Raw genomic sequence first — 22,834 nt, 5'->3', positions numbered from 1 at the left:
GATTGTTATGAGGATGGAATGATAATATCTGGGTGCTTTTTTTTTTTTTATGACCCAAAACACCTTGTAGGTCTTGTCAGCCCTTAAATTATTTGTCCCTGGTTTTGTGTGGTACCAGTAAGGTATTCCTATTAATTACAGTTCCTAGTATGCAATAGACAGATTTATCCCACATGCCCTTCTGTTTTCAGCTCTCTGTGCTAGTGTCATGCCTTAGAAATATATCATGCAAGCACCTATCTAGAGTTGTAGTGCTGATCTGTGGGATATATGCCTTTAAACAACCCCTTTCAATCCTATTCACATTCAGTGCAGCTCTGATACTTGTAATCCCATTAACAAACAATTGTCACCCCTATCTATTCCTTTACATTTGAATTCACCATCATTAACATATCTGAACATATTAGAGTATCATTCCCCCTCACTAGCTTCTGTCTATCACTAGGTCCCCAACATTCTACAATCTTCTGAACTGTAAAGTACCATATGGATGTTGGTGGCTGTTAAACTTTAACTTCTGTTGCTGATAATTGGGGTCCCAGCTAGCTGTCTGGGTGCTGGCTCCTGGCTTGTGACATGCAGAACACACACACATCAGTTGAGGGAGGCCCTTGGCCTGTGCAGATGGAGTTTGGGAAGCCCCTCAGCTTATGAGGTTTACGGGGAAGAAAGCCTGGACTTACATTTTGGGTTCTGGGTTCTGGGTTCTGGGTCAGTGGGGAAAGTGGGAACCCAGACGGCATGGGAGGGGTGGAGTACAGAGTTCCATCTGATGGCTTGGTGGTGTTAAGTGTTGGGATCCGGCCTAGGTCTGGGGGTGGAGGGCTGGGCTATAGATCTCCCCATCTGCCCCTCACCGATTCCCCTTCACCATCATCCACACCTCGGTGCTGTGAGTGGTAGCCAGCAGAGTGTCCACAAACCTTTTGAGAAGGGGCAGGCAGCTTGTTTGCTCTTCCCAGGGCTAGGCCTGGTGGGCTGGACCCAGAAGTATTATGTTACTCAGCCAAAGAATTCCTTTCCTCACCTACCTCCATTTATAAATGGGAAACAAAACCCTGAGCTGTATCTGCTCTACTGGCCCCAAGCCAGGGCCTCAAGTGTCATTCTGTGAAGCTGTTTCCTCCCCAGGGCAGGGCACAGCCTTCTGGGGAAACAAGAGCCCTCCATCCCCTTCCCACCCATGGTGGTGGTGGTGGTATTCTCTAGTCCCCACCCACCCCCAAGGGGCCCTGGATTCTCTGACAGCACCTTGAGTGTTTTCCTCATCTCAGATCTGAGCCCTTGAGAGCAGAGCAGGGGTTGCAGCGTCCCTTGGCTCAGGGGAGACTGGGGCTGGTTTCTGGGTTTCTGCCTCAGCCCTGGGTGGGCAGGGCTGGTGCCCTCCAGCAAAGAGAACCACCAAGAAGGCTTTTGCCATTGACTGTGGCCTGGTGCCCTGGTCTCTGTTTGCTCTGAGAACCTGAGATGGGTTTTGGATCCCTTGTGCTGCTTGTGCTGCTACCCTTCAGTGTTCTGGTCAGAACCGGGCAGCCCTGGGTCAGCCTTCCTGAGGTGGATCTCACCGGAGAGCCCAGGACCAGCTGAGGTCTGAACTTTAGAATCCTGTCAGGTGAGATCCTCTTATTCTGCAGCCATGGCTGGAATGGCTGATGGAATGAGAGTCAGGCAGGGAGAGAGCAGGTAAGGGGAGGTTGATAAAGATATTGTCCAAGGCTTGGGTTGGGAAGAAGCTCAGAGATCCCCGCTGACCTCACTCCTTCCTGGATGGGTGTTCCTTTCCTACCTGGAGGCAGAGGGGACACTAGGAAACTTGGACTTGACTCTGACAATGCTACTAATTCACCATGGTCAAGCCATTTTATGTCCCTAGGCCTGATCTCTTCATTTGTAAAATAAGGAAATAGGACTGGATGGTCTTTAAGGTCTTGATAATTGGTGGTGTACATTTTGTCACTATTTTATATTCATGGTCTATTATGAATGCTTAATAGACGTTGGTTTATAAATGAATTCTGGGCTCTATCTCCTTCCTGCTTCATCCCCAGGACAGGGTCTGCCTTGCTTTGCCCAGCTGAGATGACAAGGATTTCTAGAAGTACATCTCATTCAATCCCTTTCCTAAACTTGCCTCGCTTTCACTACACTTGCATCATCTGTTCCCTCATAGGACAGCCTGTTTCATTGTTGCTCAGCCCCAGTGGTTATCCTGCATCCTGCTTCTTTCCCTCCATCTGTCCTCTTGTCTAGACTGTGAGTTTCTTGACAGGAGGGGCCGTATCTTGTGCCAATCAACAAACACTTGCTTATTAAATATCAAACATTTGGTATTATGAAAACTTTGAACATTTGACCTTAGGTGGGAGGCCATGTTCCCTAACTAGGTTTTGGGGGTTCTCCCTTCCCTCTTATTTTGGAGTCAGAAAGCTCTGGGTTCGAATTCCAGCTCCACCGTTTACTAGCTCTGAGCCTCTAGGAAAGTTATTTAAATTCTCTGAGTCTTGATTTCCTCATCTATAAAGCAGCGATAGCAGCAACTATAGGCTGGTTATGTGGATTCATGAGACACTGCCAATACAGTGCTTGGTGCTGTGCCTGCTGCGTATCAGTTATTGCTAAGTTATTACTATTTTTAGGTTGACCTGGGGTTCCAGGTCAGCCACAAAGCAGCATGTGGCCCTTGCCCACCACCTCCCCACCCCTCAGTTCACCTCTCAGTACGTTATTGAACATACAGGCTTCTTTTACTTTCAGTGACAAGGTACAAGGATGAGTACTGCCTTCAGATAAGGGCATTGATTTCTGCTTCTGGATACTGACCCTCTGTCACTGACACAGGCACTATGTGGGCACGGAAGGGGAGAGGGAACTAATACACACGTGAGGCACCGTGCTGAGCTCTTTCTTCACACATGGCGCCTGCCCTCGCAGTGCCTGGACTGGTTGGAAGAAAAGGCAGTAAGTGTGAAATAGTTAGGAACCAATATTTGCTTCACATGATGAAGTGTTCCATCATGACATCCAGACTCAGCTGACAGGCCCTTCCACATATGGGGGTTAAGAGATGAGGTTCTGGAATCACAGGGACCAAGATCTTAATCTTGGTTCTGCTACTTAGTGGCTGTGTGACCTTGAGCAAGTTACGCACCCTCTCTAGACCCGTTTTCTCAATGTGGGTTCTTTTGCAAGGGTTAAATGAGACCATGCACTGTACAGTGTTTAGCACTGTGCCCAAATCATGGTGAAAGTCAAACACCATTATTATTACGTGCTTTCCATGTTAGGAGAAAAGAGCGCTCACTAAGGCCTGTGATGATCAGAAAGTTTAGGATTTAGATAAATGAAGAGATGGGGGAAAGCTTTCTAGATGAAAACACACACACACAAAACAAACCAAGCCAACAACAAAGAGCCACAAAGACTGAGGAATGTTTAAGGACAGTGGGATATATATCAGGCTTTGAATGGAGGCCATAAGATATGAGACCTTAGGCGATCTGCTGAGGGAGGACTGAAGGTGGGAGGCTGCATTTGTATTCTCTGCTATGCCTAGGCTAGCACAGTCCTTTGCTCAGCAAATGTTTACTAACTGTACTGAAATTCTTGGCCTGAATGTATGGGCCTGCATCTCTTACAGCTAAAGAGTTTCCCAGGTCGAATATTTTCTTGAACTTTTCCATTTACTTGCCTAAAAGTACCTGGTTCAAAGCTCCCACGGTGTCCCTTTATCCCAGTCGCTCCAGATTTGTTTAGCAAGTTCGTGCCTGGATATCTTATCTGAATTGTTTGTAATTGAGAAGATATGAAGGGCCTTTCTTTCCAGACGGAAGTGTTTGCCTCATTTTTCGGAGTCAGCCTGACTTCACCAGTTTCTGCTGACCTTGAGTAAGTTACTTAACCTCCAATGCTCCATTTCCTCTTCTGTAAAAATTGGGTAGTGGGCTGGCTCCAAGTTCACTTTGCTCGCAGTAATGGCGAGACTCAGAGCATCTCTGTTCCTGGGAGTGTGATGTTAAGCTCTGTCAGTAGAGGGCGCCTACCTCAAAATTAGGTTCTGAGGATGGGGCAGATTGGTGAACAGGCCTTGAAACCTAGTGAGTGAGGTGTGTGTGTTAGCAGGGATGGTCATTTTGAGTATAAAGCCCCTGCTTGATTTTTTAGTGATCTATCAGCACACCTAGTCTTCCTTGAGCTGTTGAGATGCCTGCACCATCTTCCTGGCAGGCTGTCAGCAGGGAGCTCTTCTCTCCTGCTGGTGGGCACTCGGAGCCTCCTTGCTGAGTGAACCCCTGCACACTCCCTTCCCGTGAATCCCTCCAGACAGCTGATGGACAGGGGAAGGACTAACTCATCCTGGGCCAGAATGGCTGGATATCACACAAAGGGACAAGATGCCACTGCAGTGAAATTTCTAGAAGGTAGATTAGAGGTTACCAGGGGCCAGGGGTAGGGGTGAATGGGGGCAATTTTTGCTTAAAAGGCACAGAGTTTCTGTTTGGGGTGATGAAAAAGTTTTGGAAAGAGATGATGGTGATGGTTGCACAACAATGAATGTAATTAATGTCACTGAATTGCACACTTAAAATGGTTAAAATGGCAATTTTTATGTTATATATACCTTGCCATGATAAAATTGAAAAAAATAAAAAATAAAAAAAAGGAGAGAATGGCTGGAGAGCAGGGAGGAGTCAAAAGAAAACATTTATACTGGATTTTGTTTTCCAGGGCTCTGGGCGTCAGGACACTTCTAATTTGGGTAGTAGCCAACACTGTTCCCCCCAGGCCCTCTGCCAGTGTGTTCTCCCTGGAGTGGGACTATGGAGGCTGGGCCCAGTTCCTTCTGGTAGAGAAGGGCGTATGGAGGGAGGACCTCTGGCTGGAGGCTCTGCAAACTTCTGCAGGTTAAGGGGCTGCAGAGGCTCATGGGGAGGGGATGCAAGAAGCAGCAGGAGCAGTGTGCCCATATTTGAAGAAATTCTGGGTTGGGGACTGGTTTGGGAGAGATTTTTCTTTGGGGTGTGATCAAAGATGAGGATGGAGGGAGGGAAATTGTAGGGCTGTAAACAAGGGCCTCATTTTCTTCATCGTCATCTTCTTCGTTTTAATAGCCCTGGTCATATCACCTAGCCTAGAAGATCAGTATTTCCATTTTGAACCATGTCAGTCACACAGACCGTGGATCTTTTAGGACAGCCCTAACTCAAATTTTCTGCCCTGTTATCCCCATACCTAACTTGCATTTGTCAGATCATTTTTGTCCTGACTCTTGATTAGGAAAGTATGGCCATTAGTTAAATCCCTCAGCCTACAGCTTTATTGCATGATGGGGCTGCTTGTTGGGGGCTTGGCAGAGAGCAGGAGGGGAAGATGCTACTGCCCCGAGCTGCCTCCCTGCAGAGCTGCTGGTGTTCTCAGCCCCCCACTGGGGGTGGTGAGCACCAAAAACACATCCTTGTGACGCCACTGCTCTGTCACTCTGCTGCCATTTTTCATTGAGCCAATTCAGGAAAGCCAAGGGAGCTAACACCTGTGCAAAAACTTAGAGAGACCAGCTGCTCATTTTCAGGGCTCGTGAGGTAGCCGTGGTTTATGGGTGGCATTGGTTTTGGGATCCCTGAGCTGCCAGGGTAGCCCCTCCGTGGACTCCCCATGGACCTCCCCTCAGACACAATTACCAAACATGCTTTTCATCTCTATTAATCTGCTCCTCTTCTCACGTTTCTCAGGTCACAGCTGCATTGTTATCTGATGGGCTTGCGGCCAGCCCCATGAAGCCTGACAGTTACAAAGGTTGGATTAGCTGCAAGAGAATATTTATTAGAAAAAAAATCCCTTTTAATTCTTCTGTCGTTTTATGAGGAGTTGGCCACATATTGCCTTGGTGAGATAAGAGCAGCCCTTTGAGAACTGTGAGCAGTGGGCAGATATCTGGGTTACTGGAACTTGAGGTGTGTGGTAATGATTATCATTGCCTGCTGTGGACCATCTCTCTTATAGCCTCTCCTGGAGGGCTCTAGTCCAGTTCACAGATGTCTAAATGTGGCTGCTTTCTCCAGAAAGATGAGCATTTTTTAATGAGTGGGTCTCACTTTTCCTCTGGTCTCCAGGGCTGGAGCTCAACAGAGAATTGACCACTTGATTATTAATTCAGTTCAGGAATTGAATTCAGTTGAGTAGCTCTCCTGTGCTGGGGTTTGTTTAATGACAATATGGGAGAAAAGAGATGTCCCAATTGAAAATGGAGGCTGGTGGTGAAGTTTTCATACTCTTTTATGAAGAAACTCTGTCACTGCGGAATTTCTAGGTCTCAAAGGAAAATCAGCTCCTTTGTGGGAGTTGATTTTCATTCTGTTTTTGAGCTTTGGTGGTTGGATTGTAAATCTAAGGTATTTGTATTTGGCTGCTGTGAACCTGAGAGAAAAGTGCTGATCCCACCATTGGGGCCTTCTGTGGAGTCCCAGAGGACTTGCTCCGTTGGAGCACACGCACTTTGGGTAAACTCAGAGATGTCAACTTTCCCACCCAGCCCCGGGGGCTGGCCCCGTCAGACCCGCCTGAGCCTGCCGTGTCTGGTGCAGGGTGAGGGACGGAGGCAGAGAAGAGGCTCTGGGTGCTGACAAAGAGGGAGACTTTTGATCTGGTCTTTCTGATGCCAGTGAGGGGTCATCACCTGAAATCTGGGCCAGTCTGGGCTCTGGGGGTAGTGAGAAAACCAATCAGCTGGAATCTCTGGACCAGGAGTTGGAGGGTTTCTGGAACATGGAGAGAAGATCCCCGTCAGAGGAGAAACTGAGAAAAAACCAGAGCTACAAGGGACAGTGGGAATGAAAACCCCTAGTTCACCAGAATCCAAACCCCATTTGATAACCCACCAATTTTGCCACATGCATTTTTACAGCACACTCTATTACATGGTCTCCTGGGGGAGAAGCTATGGATCTTGGGAGAGAAAGTGTCTTTCCAAAGAGCTTTGGAGACTCTGGGAGAGAACCATAGTGCTGGGGTCTTGAGATGTTGCTGCTCAGGGTGGTTCTGCCCTTCTTTACCATGTTTGCATTTACCTTCCCTTCCCACTGGCACTCTCTCAGTGATTTCTTGTCTATTCTCCTCTCTGGATGGATGGATCCCCCTTGTCTCCTTGGTGGGCAAGACACCGGACATGCCCCATATTATCTCGTCACCTGCTTTTCATCCCATGTATTCTTCTTGGAGCCCTGGAGTTTTGATAATGGCACCAGCATTCTTCAGGCCACCCCAGGCTCCAGAGCCCAGGTCAGTTTTGATGCTTTCCTTGCCCTTACCTCCATCTAGTTCCCAAAATGAGTATAGTCTACCTGGACGGTATCTCTTCCATTCATAACTGTAAATTCCTTCCTCCTTCCTGCCCTGGTTTTCATCATCATCTATTATCTGGTTTACTGCAATAGCTTCCTAACTGGCTATTCTATTTTTTTCTTTCTCTTTTTCCTTCCCTTTCCTTCTGTTTTCTTTCCTTTCCTTTTCTCCCCCTTCTTAAATTTGCCTTATACTCTAGGACCAGATTACTCTAACAAAAGGCTCTGATCATAACCTTGCAGTATTAAAAACTGTTATTAACTACAAATTGTCAAACTAAAAATCACCTGTGCCGGTTTGAATGTATTATGTCCTCCAAAACTCCATTATCTTTGATGTAATCTTGTGTGGGCAGAATTCTTTGAGTGTTTCCATGGAGATGCACCCCACCCAACTGTGGGTGATGACTCTGATTGGATAATTTCCATGGAGGTGTTACCTCACCCATTCAGGGTGGGTCTAAATTAAATCACTGGAGCCATATAAATGAGCTGACAAACAGAAGGAACTCAGTGCAGCTAAGAGTGACATTTTGAAGAAGAGCTAAAGCCAAGAGAGACACTTTGAAGAATGTACAAAAGCCGAGAGAGAGCTGACATTGTGAAGACGGCCACTGAAAGCAGACTGTTGCTCCGGAGAAGATAAGAGAGGGCAAACACCCCAAGAGCAACATTTTTGAGGAACTGCAGCCTAGAGAGGAACGTCCTGGGAGAAAGCTATTTTGAAACCAGAACTTTGGAGCAGACAACAGCCACATGCCTTCCCAGCTAACAGAAGTTTTCCGGACACCATTGGCCATCCTCCAGTGAAGGTACCTGATTGCTAATGTGTTACCTTGGACACTTAATGGGCTTAAGACTGTAACTGTGTGACCAAATAAACCCCCTTTTATAAAAGCCAATCTATCTCTGGTGTTTTGTATTCAGGCAGCATTAGCAAACTAGAACATCATCCAAACTACTTAGAAGGGCAGCGTTGGGGGTTCTCTGGTTAACCTTTCTGGCTTATCCTTGGAGGGACTGTAAGCTCCATGAAGTCAGGGACCTTGTCTGCTTTGTTCACTGATATGATTAGCTTAGAGCCTGCATATAGCACACAGGGCTTGGCACCCAGCTGGCTTCAGTAATGCTTGGGAACGACTTCCTGCTGGCTACCAGGAATCCATGCTGCTTCCTAAAAATACCCTGCATTTTCCCACCTCCGTGACTTTGCACATGTTCTCCCTGGAATGCATGCTCCACTCTCTCTGTCCTACCACCCAGTTTTCAAGGCTCAGCCCAAATGTTTCCCCCCACATGGGGCCCTCTGTGATTCCCCCCGAGGGACATGATTGCCCCTCTCTGCATTGCCATGGCAGTCTGTACCCTTGTACAGCAGTCGGCACAGTTCACCTTTATTTGGGAGCATCTAACATCTTGCTCTGCTAAGGCTTGAGCTTCTTGAGGGCAGGGATCTTTTTTATTCCTCTTTTATAGCCCCTAACATGGTGTCTTCCTCTAGAAGGTACTTAGCACATTTTATTGAATTAATAAATGAAAGTCTCAGTGATGAGAAAATCTTTTATCTGCAGGCTTGGTTTATTAATAACCACCCAATCTTAGAGCTTTCATAATGAGGCCAATTAGCTTTCATTTCTGCTGCTGCTGATGGATTGATTAATCAACTCTAATAAATTTGAACAAATTATCATTTGTTTTCTTACAGCAACACTTACATCGAGGTGAATCGCGTGCCAAGTTGTGGAGGCCTATACCTGGGTGTTAGGTTGTGTAAACTTGGGCTGTGGCTTGGAGCTGGCCTGAAGTTTAACCCATGAGGGACTCTAGCATTTCTCTAGCTAACTGCTCTCCTGGACCCTTCTGAAGAATGAGTACCGTGGTAACAGGACAGGAGAAGCTGATCAAGCCCGAGAGCCTGTGTTAGTTCCCTTCACCCGTTTTGTCCCCCTGGTTGGTGGTTCTAAGGCTGTGAGGATCTGGGGAGGGTTTTTATGGTGAACTCTGCACTTGGGGAGATGGAGGGCCATCTCTCTCTGCTTCCTTTCCTGGCTGGCCTGAGAGCAGCAGGGCCCCAAGGGAGCTCTGGCCTCAAGGGCTTCCTGATTCCCAGTGTCCCTCCTCCTTGGGGTGCTCAGCTCACAGCCCCTCACGGAAGTGACATCATGTGGGAGGAGCTGAGCTTGCATCCTGGCACACCACCCCATCTCTCCATGCCTCAGTTTCCTCATCTGACATTGACATCTGCTCTATGGTGGTGGGGAGTTGTTGAGAATCAAATAAGATAACGAATGTGAGTTACAGTAATTTAAGAACAAAGCGTGTTATGTTGTTTATTGTCATTGTCATCAACAGGTCCCTTGGAAGTTGTGGGGTTGTATTTAGCTTTTTGGGGTGGAAGGGATGGGCAAAGTTTTGTCTAAGAATTCCTTTGGGGAGGGATGGGCAGGCTCTCTGGGTGGCCATCAGCATGGGTGTGTAACTGACTTGCCTGGCACGTGTGATCCTTTGAGCTTCGTGCTGTGGGGACCCTGGAACACATCCCATCAGTCTGCCCCAGTGCTGGGTTAAGGACCTGTCCTGGGTGTCATTTCAAGTTCTGCTTGATATTCGGTGCTGTCTGGAGAACCCTGGCACTGATATAAAGGCCTTTGCTTCTCAAGATCTTCCAGATAAAGCTGCCCTTTCTGGGGGGCAGTGGATTGAGGGGGAGGGGGAAGGCATTTTCCGAACTCAGGTTTCATGGAAGGGTGGTTAAGAGAGAGAGCTCAGGCCATAAACCTCCATGGCTGTCACCACCGTGAGCTGTCAGGAGGGGGAGCTCTGTCACTGTGCTGCCCCCGTTGCAGCAACTGGGGTGAGGGTCTCTCTAGGGGCCTGAGGAGGGGCTCTGTTCTGCAGGAGGAGCCCTGAGGTGCAAGCTGAATAATAGCCAGGTCACCAGCTGCAGCCCCAGCTGGAAAAGAAGTGGATATGCCCTGGGGCTGCAAAAGTGCTCAGGTTAAGCAAACAAAGAAATGCTCCAACCTCTTGACTTAGGGGGCCTAAGTTAGACAGAGGAAGGCAATCACTAAGACTGAAACTGCTACAGTATCCACTTATTAGACCATAGGGTCAGAATTGCCCTCCCCTTCCACTCTCACTCCCGCCCTGTGCTGCCTGCGGGGACTTGACCAAGCCTGGAGCTCCTGGGTACTTCCTGCGTGGGTGCCTTGCAGCCAGGCTCACTGAGCAGCTCTTGGGGAGGTGCCCTCACCTGGCTCCTGCCTGTCTGCTGCACCCAAATGCAAGCCTCTAAATAGGAGCGTTTCCAAGTGGTAACAGGTCCTTCCTGACCCAGGCGACTGGCCTCTCGTGCGTCTGACCCCATGACTGTCAGGGAAGAGATGAGGCTGTGATAAGAGGAAACATCGTTCTGTTCCAGGCTGTTTTCCGCAGCCGTGTGAGCATTCAGGGTGACAGATGCAGAATGCCAGGGCTCTAAAGGGAGGGGGATGCAACGTCAGTGTCCGTCTCCTGCATCAGCTCTTAGGCTCAGGTGGCACTTGGCTTTTCCCTGTCTCAGGAGGCTGCAGTCACTTCTCTCCTCCATTTCTGTTCCATGCTAGATGAGGCCCAGGGAAGCCCAAGGACACAGGTTTAAGCCTTGGGTATATGTGATATGAGATTTGTGTGGCCTGAGTCTAGACTTTAGAGCAGGAGGGGGCTAGGGAGGTCCAGGGGCCCAGCCTCAGCTATTTCTCATGAGCATGTGGGGAAGAAGTCCAGCAGGAGTGGGTTGGCGTGGCCTTGTCTGGAACCACTCTGCCCTTGCTGGTCACTTTTGAGCTGAATCTTTGTTCTTTGGGTATTAAGATTGATATTGAGGTGCCAGGGAGGATGGGTGGATCGGGGTAAGGGCAGGGATTTGTTGAGCTCTTTCCTAAAGGCCTCTGAGACCAGAGGACTTTCCCTGCCTCCTTTCTCCTTGGTGTTAGAGAAGAGATGGTCTTGCTTGGAGCAGCTGAGGAGACACCTAATGGCCTGAGGAATTAGAGCCCCTCCTGGTGAATGGAGAAGGGACCCTCTTCTTGTCTGTGATGGAATTTGCAGAAAACCAGGGAATTTTAGAAATGGAGGGAGGCCGACTCTCCCTTTCAGCAGCTTCTGTGTTCTTTTTAACTCCCATGAAAAGTCCTGGTGGCCTGCTAAACCTCCCTCCCTTTTGTAGGCTTTAGCTTATCGTATTGTTGGGGAAGCCAGCTTCCCTTTCTCCTTTTTGCAAGCTGGGTGGCCTATACCTTTAGTGGTGCAGACACCATTCAACATGTGGCCCCAGGAGGGAAGGCCATGAGCCCACAGGGACATCTGCCCTTCTGCAGACACAAGTGCAATCTGAAAATTAATCTTTTCAAATGAATTGGCTAGCTCTGCTTGCTAGGGGCAAAGTAAACCTCTCAGATTGCCCAGTTTAGAGTTTTCAGATCATAATGGCCTCAGACACAAGACCCAATATCCCCATGTGCATCTAGGCAACAATAGGCAAGAGGGGAAGGTTGAGGGCTTGGGCAGCATATCTGATGATGTCATCTCTTCCTACCCCCAACCCTTCCATGGCTCTCTACTGTCTCAGATGATGACCAAAGTCTTTTAGAGAGTCTGCAAGGCTTTGCGTGATATGACCTCTGTTGTGGGTTCAATTATTTCCCTCCAAAAGAAGTCCAAACTCCCAGTACCTGAGTAGGCGAACTTCTTTGGAAATAGGGTCTTTGCAGATGAAATCAATTTAAGATGAGCTCATGCTGGATTAGGACGGGCCCTAAATGACTGGCATCTTTTTAAGGAGAGAGAGATTTAGACACAGAAATACACAGGGAAGAAGGCTCTGTGAAAATGGAGGCAGAGACTGGAGTGATGTGTCTACAAGCCAACGAATGCCAAGGGTTGTCGGCAACCACTGGAAGTTAGGAAAGAGGCATGGAGCAGGATCTTCCTCAGAGTCTCCAGAAGGAGCCAAGTAGGCCAACTCCTTGATTTTAGACTTTGTCTCCAGAACTGTGAGAGAATAAATTTCTATTGTTTTAGGCCACCCAGTTTGTGCTTTCTTACCACAGCCCTGGAAAACCACTACACCTTCCTTAAGAGACATGCTTCCCAGAACCATCTCATGCCATCCTTGGCTCTCCAGCCACTTGGATCCTCTTTTAGTTCCTTTTCTATCATGTTCTTTCCAATCTCAAGGCCTTTGCATAAATTGCTCCTTCTTTCTGGAATGTTTTCCCTCTCCCCATGTCATCCTTTTATCTAGATAATTCCCACTCACCCTTCAGGGCCCATACTAGGTGTCTTTTAAGGCTCCCAAGGGCACCTTCCAGACTTGGTCCCATCCTACACCCTCGAAGTTGCTTGCCCTATGTAATACTTGTCACAATTACAAATACTTTGGGTTATGGAACTGATGATTTTCTCTTTTCTCTGCTAGAATGGAAGCTTCATATATGGGGACATGTTGCTCACTACCTAATATTGTGCCCAGAACAAATTAAGCACTTGGGAAATAGTTGTTGAATGAGTGAACAAATGGGGACACCAGGTTGCCAGCAGAACCCCTCCCACCTTCGAGTAGACAGACTACCATCCTGGGGTGTGTGGATGCTGTTCTTTGTTCTTACCCACTGAAGGGGAACCCATAGGTGGGCTAAGTGGTCTTATATGCAGTTCCTGTGACTTCTGAGGCTTAACTCTTGCAAGATGATCACCAATCTCATCTCCTCCTGTTTTAGCTCTCCCCAAAGAGTCTCTGCTAAAGCAGAGCACATTCCCTACCATGCCCATTGCCTTAGCCATCTAGTCTTTTGTAAAAAATATGTCTTTCTCCAGGTAAAGCTCAGGATCCCACCTTGTATAGGCAAGTGGTCTCCTGAGTTCCAGCTCCAGATCTAGGCCTCTCAGCTTGGTCTACCCTGCCATAGATGCAATTTCAGGATGAGATTGAGGAGTAGTCATCTGGGGTGCTTGGGGGTAGCTCTGGAGTGTTATAGGTTGAATTAGTCCCCCCAAAAGATAAATATGTTGAAGTCCTAATTCCCATACCACAGAACGTGACATTATTTTTGAAAATAGGGTCATTGCAGATGTATCTAGTTAAGATGAGGTCATAGTGGATTAGGGTGGGCCCTTAATCCAATTTGACTGCTGTCCTTATAAGAAAAGGAAAAGGGACACAGAGACAGAGGCCCACAGGGGAGAGGGGGGCCATGCGGAGAAGCAGGCAGAGACTGGAGTTAGGCAGCTACAAATCAGAGAACACCAAGGATTGCCAGCCACTACCAGAAACTAGGAATGGACAGAGAAGCTTTTCTCCTTTAGAGCCTTCACATGGAGCACGGCCCTGCCAACATCTCCAGAACTGTGAAAGAATAAATTTCTGTTGTTTTAAGCCACGAGTTTATGGTCCTTTGTTATAGGAGCCCCAGGAAACTAATATATGGAGCAAGCTTTAAAATCCCCTGGAGGAACCAGCAACTGCTTTCTGCAAGTCCTCCAGGACCTTACAACTTGAAACCTGGCTCAGGGGCTGCTCAGGAGCCTGCATGTGAACTTCCCTTCTTCTAGAGAGCTGGACTGCAGCTTGATGGCTGAGCACTGAGCCTCTCTAGGTCACTGCAGTTATCTGTATTGGGTATGCTCCATCCCCAGGCCCTCCCCTACCTGTCTGTCGTTCGGCTCCTCTGTGCTGAGGCAGCAGCAGCCCCCCTGCAGTCTTGGCATCGTACAGCCAAGTTAAGCCATGTCTGGTTACTCTGAGTTGGTTCATCTAGAAGCTCACATCCTGTACTCCTTTCCAATACAATACTTAACCAAATGGCACCTACTAGTAAAGAACAACCTGGGACCTGAGGCTGCCTAGGACTCATGACCCAGCACAAACCAACAGCAAGAGCCGCATGGAGGGGGAGGCCATTCCACTGCCAGGTCACTCTCTCTCTGCTCCAACTTGGTTCCTGTCCAGGGAACCTTGGCTCTGGCTGGCAGTCAGTAATCCACTGCTGGTGCTTGTTGGTGGCTTGGCTCTCCTCCATCCAGCCAGGGCATTTGGACCTTTTCTCTATGTTCTGCTTATGAGCTTGGGAATTGAGCCAGTAGGCCTTGGGAATTGCCTCCATCAATGTCATGCCCCATCCTAGTCCCAAGGGAGACATGTTTCTTTATTTCCTCCCCATTGACACCCTCTCTTGCCTTTGGCTGAAATGCAGAAACCTCAGTAGGTACCAATCCTGCCAGGAAGGGGAAGGGATGAGGAGGTGCTTACAGGATGTGGGATGGCAAGATAGGTTTGGTCACTAGTGCTGTATAAAGCTCTGAATCTCCAGGATCAGCCAAGAAGTGAGGCAGTCCCAGGCTTAGTTCTTGGATCCTGGACTGATAGTGGCCTTTATCAGAACTATCTGGTACTTCCCTGAACACCAGTGTTCATCTCTTCTAGCCATAGCAGAGAGGGTTTGCAGAAGGGCCAAGAGAGCGGTAGGTTAAATGATCCCATTTTGACCAGCTTCTTCTTGAGATCTCAAGATGAGGGTGTCTTTCTGGTCTCCCCAATTATTGCAGCTTCAGGCAGCAGCGATCCTTGTCTTATTTTGGTGGTTTGTCAAAGTGGCCAATAAATAGTTTATTTCTACTCTTATCTTAAGATGTTTTTTTCCCTTTAGAAAACCCTGCGATATGAGCTACAGAATCTCAATGTCACCCTGCGTGGCTAGTCCTGCGCTCCTGACACAGAAGAAGAAATATCTGAAGATCATTCCACTACATTGTGGTAGGTGCCTTAATAGAGGACAGCAGATGGATATGGGGGCAGAAAGGAGAACAAACTCAGCCTGCCTGAGGAGGTCACGTGAGGCTCTGTGGAGAAGATGCGAGAGTTCAAAGTCTAGAAATTATTTGAAGGCAGGGACTTAGTCTTGCTCACTTTCATTCACCCGTGGGGCCTAGCACGGTGCTTGGCATATAGTAAGCGCTCATCCAGCTTGTTGGGTGAATGACTCTCCTGAAGCCCTTCCAGCTTTACGAGTCCATAATTCTATGACCTCAGAGCAGCACAGCAGTCAGACGGTTGAAGCTGCTACTGGCAGACAACATGAAGATCAACAGATATGGAGTTCTGTAGTATGCAAAGTCATTTGTGAGCAATTAAACGAGAAGCACGGGAGGAGGGCGTAATGAGCTTCCCCTTTCAGCGCTTCTGGGAGAATCCTCAGGCAAAGCAACAGGAACCCAGCCAGTGCACCTGCCCTGCGTAGAGGATCAGAGGCGACGTCTCTCTCTCTCCACAAAGCAAAGGTTGGTCAAGCTCCTCACAGCTGTTTCCCTCAGAGAGGAAAGCCCCTAAGTTCCCAGGCAGTGTAAACTGGCCGTGTGTTTATGCAATACGCCCCATGGCCCAACAACATAAAAACACTTCAGTTGCATGAACTGGCATCCCAGCCAGTGCAGCAGGGATTCACGACGCTTGGGCGCAGGAGAATGATTAAATGTCAAATCGGCGCGACTCTCCTCTGGAGAACACCCAAACTGATCTAAAACTGATGTTCAAAAAATAATAAACATGCAAGCCTTTTGGAAACAAATTGTGCCCAGACATCTTTTAGAATTGAACGTTCGATCCCCAAACAAAGGGATGAGGGAGGGGCTGCAAGCCACGCAGCACCCAAAGAATTTGGGGGAGCTCATGCTCCCATCTGAAGACTCCAAGAATGTGGCTTAGAACCCTCCCAAAGTCAGCTGTACACTTTCTGCCTGGCTTCTGCAGAGATGGAGCCTATGTAGCCCATTTGTGAGAGGCGGGGGACTGCGGAGGGCTGCCTGCTCCCTGCACAGACGGTGTGCTGCAGCTGGACGAGCTGTTCTGTTTCACGCTGAGCTGAGCTCACCTGGGCGATGACATTGTGACAAGAATACCAGGCCGAGTCCAGATCAGCAAAGAGAAGACAGGAAGCGGAAGAGAAAGAGAAGAAGATGTGGCCATGCGAAACGGTGACTGGCCGAAAAACCTAGTCAGAACTGCCGGTTGGCATCATTTTTAATCCTTCAGTCAGAGCCGATAAAACTTTGACAAGGGCAAGTTTTGTGGGTCATCTCTCAGGCTATGAAAAGCTGGTTCCGACCTGGGGACATAAGACAGAAGCGTGGGGGTCAGCAAACTCTTTTTGGAATCTTAGCTGCCCCTGCCCCGCCCCTGGCTTCACTGGGGCCCGAGTCCTCTCATGGTTAAATTGACACATGGCAAACTGGGTGCACCCAGCCACCCTTATGGTTTATGGGGACTCTGTGAAGAGCTGGCAGACTGGCTTCTTAAAAATTCTGCTCTAAGAGGATTCGCTGCAGGCCCAGTGTGGCTCCTGATCTGGAGGCTAACAACGAAAATGAGAGTGGTAATAAAAATATTGAGGATGACTTATTTATTGAGCCATTTGATCCACTCAGGCACTGGGCTAGGCATACTCCTTAACTTAGTTAATCCTATCAAAAAGCATTGTTATCCTCTTTCTACAATCGAGAAAATGAGATTTAGAGAAGTCAGTTTGCTTCTCCAGGTCATAAAGTAAGTGTGGGAGCCAGCATTCAAATTTGAGGACTCTCCCCCAAAGCCTGTTCTCTTTGTGGTCACACTCCCCTGCCTTGGGGAGATACCCTTCTGCAGCTTCTGGGGGTTCTAGGACGTGCTGGGAGGAAGCATGGATATTGTTCTGGATCTACCTGAGGTACCCTAAACTATCCTATTCCCATGTATGACTATTGGCCTCTCAGATCTCTTCCTTTCCTGCCCTAACCCTCAGGGAGCACAGCCCCTGGGATTTGGGGTGTTTACAATGTAGGGATCCCAAGAGAGGGGATGCTTTACCTAGAATTGAATGAAACAATCTGAACAAGAAGAAGCAAAGAGGGACTCAGGTCACTATACCCAGGGGTCAGGAAAGGAACTGATGAAGACTCTGTAGACTCAGTCTGTGCAACCCCCCACCCTCCAAACCCCAGCCTATACCATCAGCAATACCCCACAGCTTTCCCTTCCCACGCTCTCCAAGCCTTTCTCCCCTAGCAGATAAAGATATCCTAGGTTGCCCAGAACAAAAAAAATCTTCCAGAACTGAACAAGTGTATCCCACTTGTATCCCAATGGCTCCTCTCTATCCCCTCAGCCGCCAACCCCTCCCCCATCCCAGGGCTGCCATGTCCTCCCCGTACAGCTCCAGGAGCGGGTTGACTCCCATTCTGGAGGTTTTCTCTTACTAGTTTAATGCAGATGTGTCTTGGGAGCCTTTGGAGTGGCCATCCCTAGGTCACATGCGGACAAGTGCCATTTTCCCCTCACCCCCATCGCCTGCTATTTTTCAAATCAGAAGAAACATTAGTAATTACAACCTCTCTCTTTCTCTCCTCAGGCTGACATCTGGGACCTAAACGCAGGAGGGCATGATTGTTTCAACTAAGAGAAGAAATCTCTACTTCTTTTACTCTCTATCCTTGCAAAGCCTATACATAGTGCTGTCTTTTATACTCAATCTCTGACTTCTCGGTAAATGTTTGCATCAAAGTGAGTGGTATCACTGGCTGCCAGTTTATAGAATAAGGGAGTCTGAAAAGGGATGAATGAGGAGAAGACTTGGAGGGAAAAGGAATGCCCAAAGTCAAGTCTCCTTCCTCTGGGGCTGGGGGAGTGTGCTGGTCAGGTTTTATTGCGTGGGGCTAGTTCCAGATGGTGGCGGCAAGCCCAGTTCCCACTTGTGCTCATTAACCTGGGTTCCGGAGGTGTTTAATACATGTCTTAGGGTATCTTGCAACTGGAATCCCGTTTCAGAATGAGGTAGCAGGGTTTACGCCTATAGCTGTTGATTCTTTTTAGCTGTTTCTTTCCCTCAAGTGATAAGTGACCTTTTTTGTCTGTTTTTCCAGGACAGTCTGCTCCCCTCTTCCCAAGCTCCCTAAAGACCGGCCGAGTTGGTTCTCCCTTGGGTACTCATCTCTCCCCACCCTACCCACCTCAAGCAACCTCAGGCACAGAGCCTCCATCTCCGCTGTGAAGTATTTAGCCGGCAGCCCATGCAAATCAGTTTTGCCTGCAGGTCTTCTGGGAAGAAAGGCAGGCTCTGAGGCACGGCTCTTGCCCTGCGTTCTGGGAAGCTGCATTTTTTCACTGCTGCTTTCAAGTGACCCGGATCTCATTGCAGATATTCAGATGGGGCGCGAGGCCGAGGAGGCGCCTGAGAAATGGGAACTTGGCTTGCTTGTTGCCTTTCGTAGTCGGTGGGAGAGAACCACAAGCCAGTCCAGATCTTATCTCCCCAGGATGGGGCAGGAGAACAACACAGCAAAACAGCCGCCCGCCCGTAAAGTACGCCACCTCGTGTCTTCACGCCACACACCCACATGCGGTGAAGGTGCTGTTTCCCATGCAGTTGAAAGCAGAGGGCGAAGCAGCAGCAGGGATTCCCTGACTGAGGCCCGATGGAGAGGCTCGACCCGGTGAGGGAGCAGTGGACACACCCGGCTCTCAGGACTCCTCTCCTCCACCCCAACTAAATCCCTGGAGCAGCTTAGACCTGGCAGCGGCTGGGCTGCTCTCATCGTCTAGAAGAGGCAACCCAGCAACACACCTTATTAAGCACCTAGTGTGCATCCCAGACTTATGCTCTGGGGGATACAATTAAGTAAAAGACAGCCCTTGCCCACGTGGAAAGTAATAAAAATCGAGTGGAGGAGACCAGCCACAAATAAAGGAAAAGTTAAATAATGTATCACACACAAACACATAGATAAATCGTACACAAGAGCGGTTACGAGTGGTACATGACTAATTGGCAAATGAAAGACACGTTCACTCTCGGTTTGCTCCCACACTGACATTTCACTGAACCAACGGAACAGAAGGATAACACACCACTGCACCTAGCTGAGCTGGGGAGGGTGAGCTGGGGGCGGGAAGGCGAGGGGTTCTCAGAGTAGGGCACCATGAAGAAGTCATGGCTGGGGCTACCTCTACATGTCCCCCATGTGGTATCAGAAGGGCTTGTTTCTTGAGGTGGATCTAGGACCAGCTTTGTTGTGCTGGCAGAAGGCTCCAGTGCCATCTTCCTACAAGACGTCAATCATCCCTGCCCTTCTCTGCCGTCTTGCCTTTCATCCCTGCTACGGAAGACTTCCTCCATTGGTCACTGCATCATGCCTGCCCTGACACCGGGTCCCAGCTTCTTGCCTTCAGAATGGGCGCCAGCAGCAGCTTCTCTGCTATTGCCTTGGCCAGGCCACTGCTTTCTCAGGGCCTTAGAAGGGATTCCCACTGAATTGCCAAAGGGACAGTTGGCAATTGGTCAATTGCTAAATGCACTGAACTTGAAGCTGGATTGGTCTGGCAACAAATCCTGGCTCTGCCACTGACTAGGTATGCGACTGACTGTAGCCTTGATTTCCTCCTTTGTGAAGTGGGTACAAAAAGGATATCTTCATTACATGATTGTCAAGAGGCTCGAAGAAGAGTGAGAATGTGAAGGCATCTGTCCTGGCACCTGGTGTGTCTGTCAGGCATCTACTGCTGGGTGGAAATCCACCAAACTCCATGCTAAAGCAGTGCTTCGTTGTTCACATGCATTTCCATCACCAGAGGTTCTGGCTAAAAGTGCACAGTCTGATTCAGATGAGCTGAGTGGGGCCTAGCAAGTTCCCAGGTGAAGCTGGGAGCACACTTTGTGTAGTGAGGAGCTAAAGGGCTTTATGATCCAAATGTTGCCTTTCTGTGATTCACTAGTGTGCTGACCCTACCCTGCATCCACAGCGTCCACTGGTTCTTGCCATCTCTGTGTTTGGAACCTCTTGCCTTATCTCTTTAGTCTCTACTTTGCTCTGGCGCTGTTGCTGGCCATTTTTGGCACTTTGATCTACTTTCCTCTTTAGACTCTGACTCCACACTTCTTTTCTCTGTTTGACTATGTCTGCCTAAAGTGGCACTGCTCACACTGTCTACCACTCTTTAATTTAGTTTCTGGCATAGCGTCACGGTACTCTGTTGCAATTTGCCCTGAGGGCCCCTGTGGCTAAAACCCATCCTATTTTCCTTTTTTTCCTGGGCTTCCAGGAAGCTTATAGTTAAGTTTTCTGCTGAGTTATAACAGTGTTCTCTTTTCCAAATTTTCTGATACAATTAGTTTCTTCCCACTTGCCACCCTTCTTTTATGATGTGGTTTGTAAATATTTTATTTTTCATTTTATTGTAGATGTTGCCATTGCTAGCTGAATGATCTCAAGCAATTCGCTTGATCTCTCTGGGATTGTTTTCTTCCCTATAAAGTGGGGATAATAATAGTACCCACTTCATCAGATTCTTGGGAGGATTAAAGAAACTAGTATCTGTAAGGTCCTTAGAATATTGACTGGTACATGGTAAGCAACACGAGTGCTACTTATTGTTTTATAAACTGCCTCAAATCCTTTTGGAAAGTGAGATCATCATAATCAGAAAACACATGTCAACATTAAAGTGGTGTTTACTATGAAGTTATTGTGTTACACTGGAATACTTGAGTTATGGATCACCTTTTAAGGTAGAAAGAAATTTAGAACAAGTGAAGTCAAATGCAGTGGATAGTAAACTTTAGGGAACTTGGTTTTATATTCTAAAATCAGGGAGTTTCAAGATGAGTTGAAATGAAATAGAGTTTTTCTGTGCCTTTAAACCTGAGAGACCCCTGATGTGCCATTCAAGCTTCACACCATAAATTGAGCTTTGAGCATTGCAGCCAGGGCAGAAACAATTTTCTTACAACTGCTCACTTCTCTTCTGCCTTTGCTCTAGCTTTTCGGTTCTTTCTAGCTCTGGACTTGGGCTGTGTCTCTCATTGCTGGCTCATGCTCATGTATTAAACCTGATGACAGGATTTGGCTACACTGATTTGACTCTTGCTGTCCTCTCTGGTTTATGTTTCTATCTGCTTTAGGAAACCATCCCATTGGATTGAGTCTGCTCCCAGGACTTTACTAGATGGCCTTCTGGGGTCCTTGCCATGCCTGCCCCATACCCTCATGATGCCCTCATTCATTCATTCATTCAATGAAATTCATGTCTATTCTGTGCGAAACACTTATGTAAGTCCTAGGGAATACAGAAATCAACAAAGCAAAGTTCTGGCTCTCATGGAGCTTACATTTTATTTGGGGGAGATAAGAGTATAACAAATCAATACATATGATATACTCTCCACTCTTAATACTCAAAGGGTGGTCCATGGGCCAGCAGCATTGGCATCACCTGGGAGTGTCTTAGAAATACAGGGTCTTGGGCCCCCACTCCAGTCCTACAGAATCAGAATCTTCATGTTAACAAGACCTCCAGGTATTTGTGTGCACTTTAAAATTTGAGACACACTGCTTATACAAAGTAGTGGGTCAGTGCTATGAAGAAAAATAAAGCTGGGGTGGGATGGGGTATGGCGTGTGTGTTCGTGCGCAATTTTATATGGGACAGTTAGAAAAAATTGCTTTGTGAAACTGCTTTTTCTATACCACACAGCATCTCTTATGCTAAAACCTTCAAAAGAGAGAAAATAATCACAATCCAAACTGAATCTCGCCTTAGGAAGAGGAAACTAAAGTGGGAGAGTTTGCATGCACATTTCTTACATGTCTACTCAGCTCCTTTTCCAGCACCCTTCATCAGCTGAAGGTCTGATTTTTCTTTTCCCTCTTCCACTACCTCTTCCATCACTCTCAGAGATGTTGAATGCCACCTTCAATTTTCTGTAGCCACAACTGATAAACATCTGCATGAACAACCATCCCACCATTTCCTCCTCCTGATATGGCATTACCCTGCTCCAATTCCCACTCGTTCCTCAAAACTCCACTAGAAGGTGAATGCGTCTCACCCTTGCCTTGGCTAGTTGGGTGCTCTGCTTCTCTCTTGCATAGTACCTTGTGTCTCTCCTATCACAGCACGGGATCCCATTGTCTTATGGTATTTGCTCATTTGAAAGCCCCTCTCACTAGAATGTGGGGATTCTATTTATCTCTATATTTACTTAGTGTCTGGGCACATTATTTCCTCAATAAATGTTTTTTGGATAAATGAATGCATGCATGATACTTACCTGAGTTGCTCTGAAGATGATTTTCGTTAGCATCTATCATCTCTTGTGGGTCTGAATTTCCTGATGAGGAAAGAGTCTCCAGGTTGTTCAGGCTCTCCCTTTGCACTTCCCACCCTCATACAGAAATAAATGAAAGCAGAGGTGCTCTGTTTTGGCTCCTTAGCCCCAGCTGTGCACCCTGCCCCCATTTGCCCAAAATCTTCTCTTGGATGGTAGAGGTGAGGATGTTGGTGTCAGGGATGGTTACTGAGGGAGGTAGCTCTGGGCTGGCCAATAGCAATAAGCCTCCTGTTTCATCCCAGCCCAGAGCAGACTTACCTTCTGCTGGAACCTTCCCTCATTTCCCTCCAGGGCTATTAAGTCAAGCTTTTAGGATCTGAGCAG

The 22,834-nt window shown here is 47.9% G+C and overlaps 1 long non-coding RNA gene across 2 annotated transcripts; it reads left to right on the top strand.

Annotated features, from left to right (window-relative positions):
* The first annotated feature begins 1,304 nt into the window (after positions 1-1,304).
* LOC119538692 lies at positions 1,305-22,559 on the top strand. Of its 2 annotated transcripts, none has more exons than XR_005217623.1 (4): positions 1,305-1,615; positions 15,023-15,129; positions 17,756-17,907; positions 18,267-22,559. It is a non-coding gene; the product is annotated as an uncharacterized LOC119538692 (long non-coding RNA). The 2 variants fall into 2 exon arrangements; XR_005217624.1 differs by lacking the exon at positions 1,305-1,615 and adding an exon at positions 8,132-8,149.
* Positions 22,560-22,834: the final 275 nt, after the last annotated feature.

Source organism: Choloepus didactylus, chromosome 6 (assembly GCF_015220235.1).
Source record: "Choloepus didactylus isolate mChoDid1 chromosome 6, mChoDid1.pri, whole genome shotgun sequence".
Taxonomy (NCBI): Eukaryota; Metazoa; Chordata; class Mammalia; order Pilosa; family Megalonychidae; genus Choloepus; species Choloepus didactylus.
Note: the sequence above shows the minus strand (reverse complement) of the source record. Positions and strands in the feature narration are given on the sequence as shown.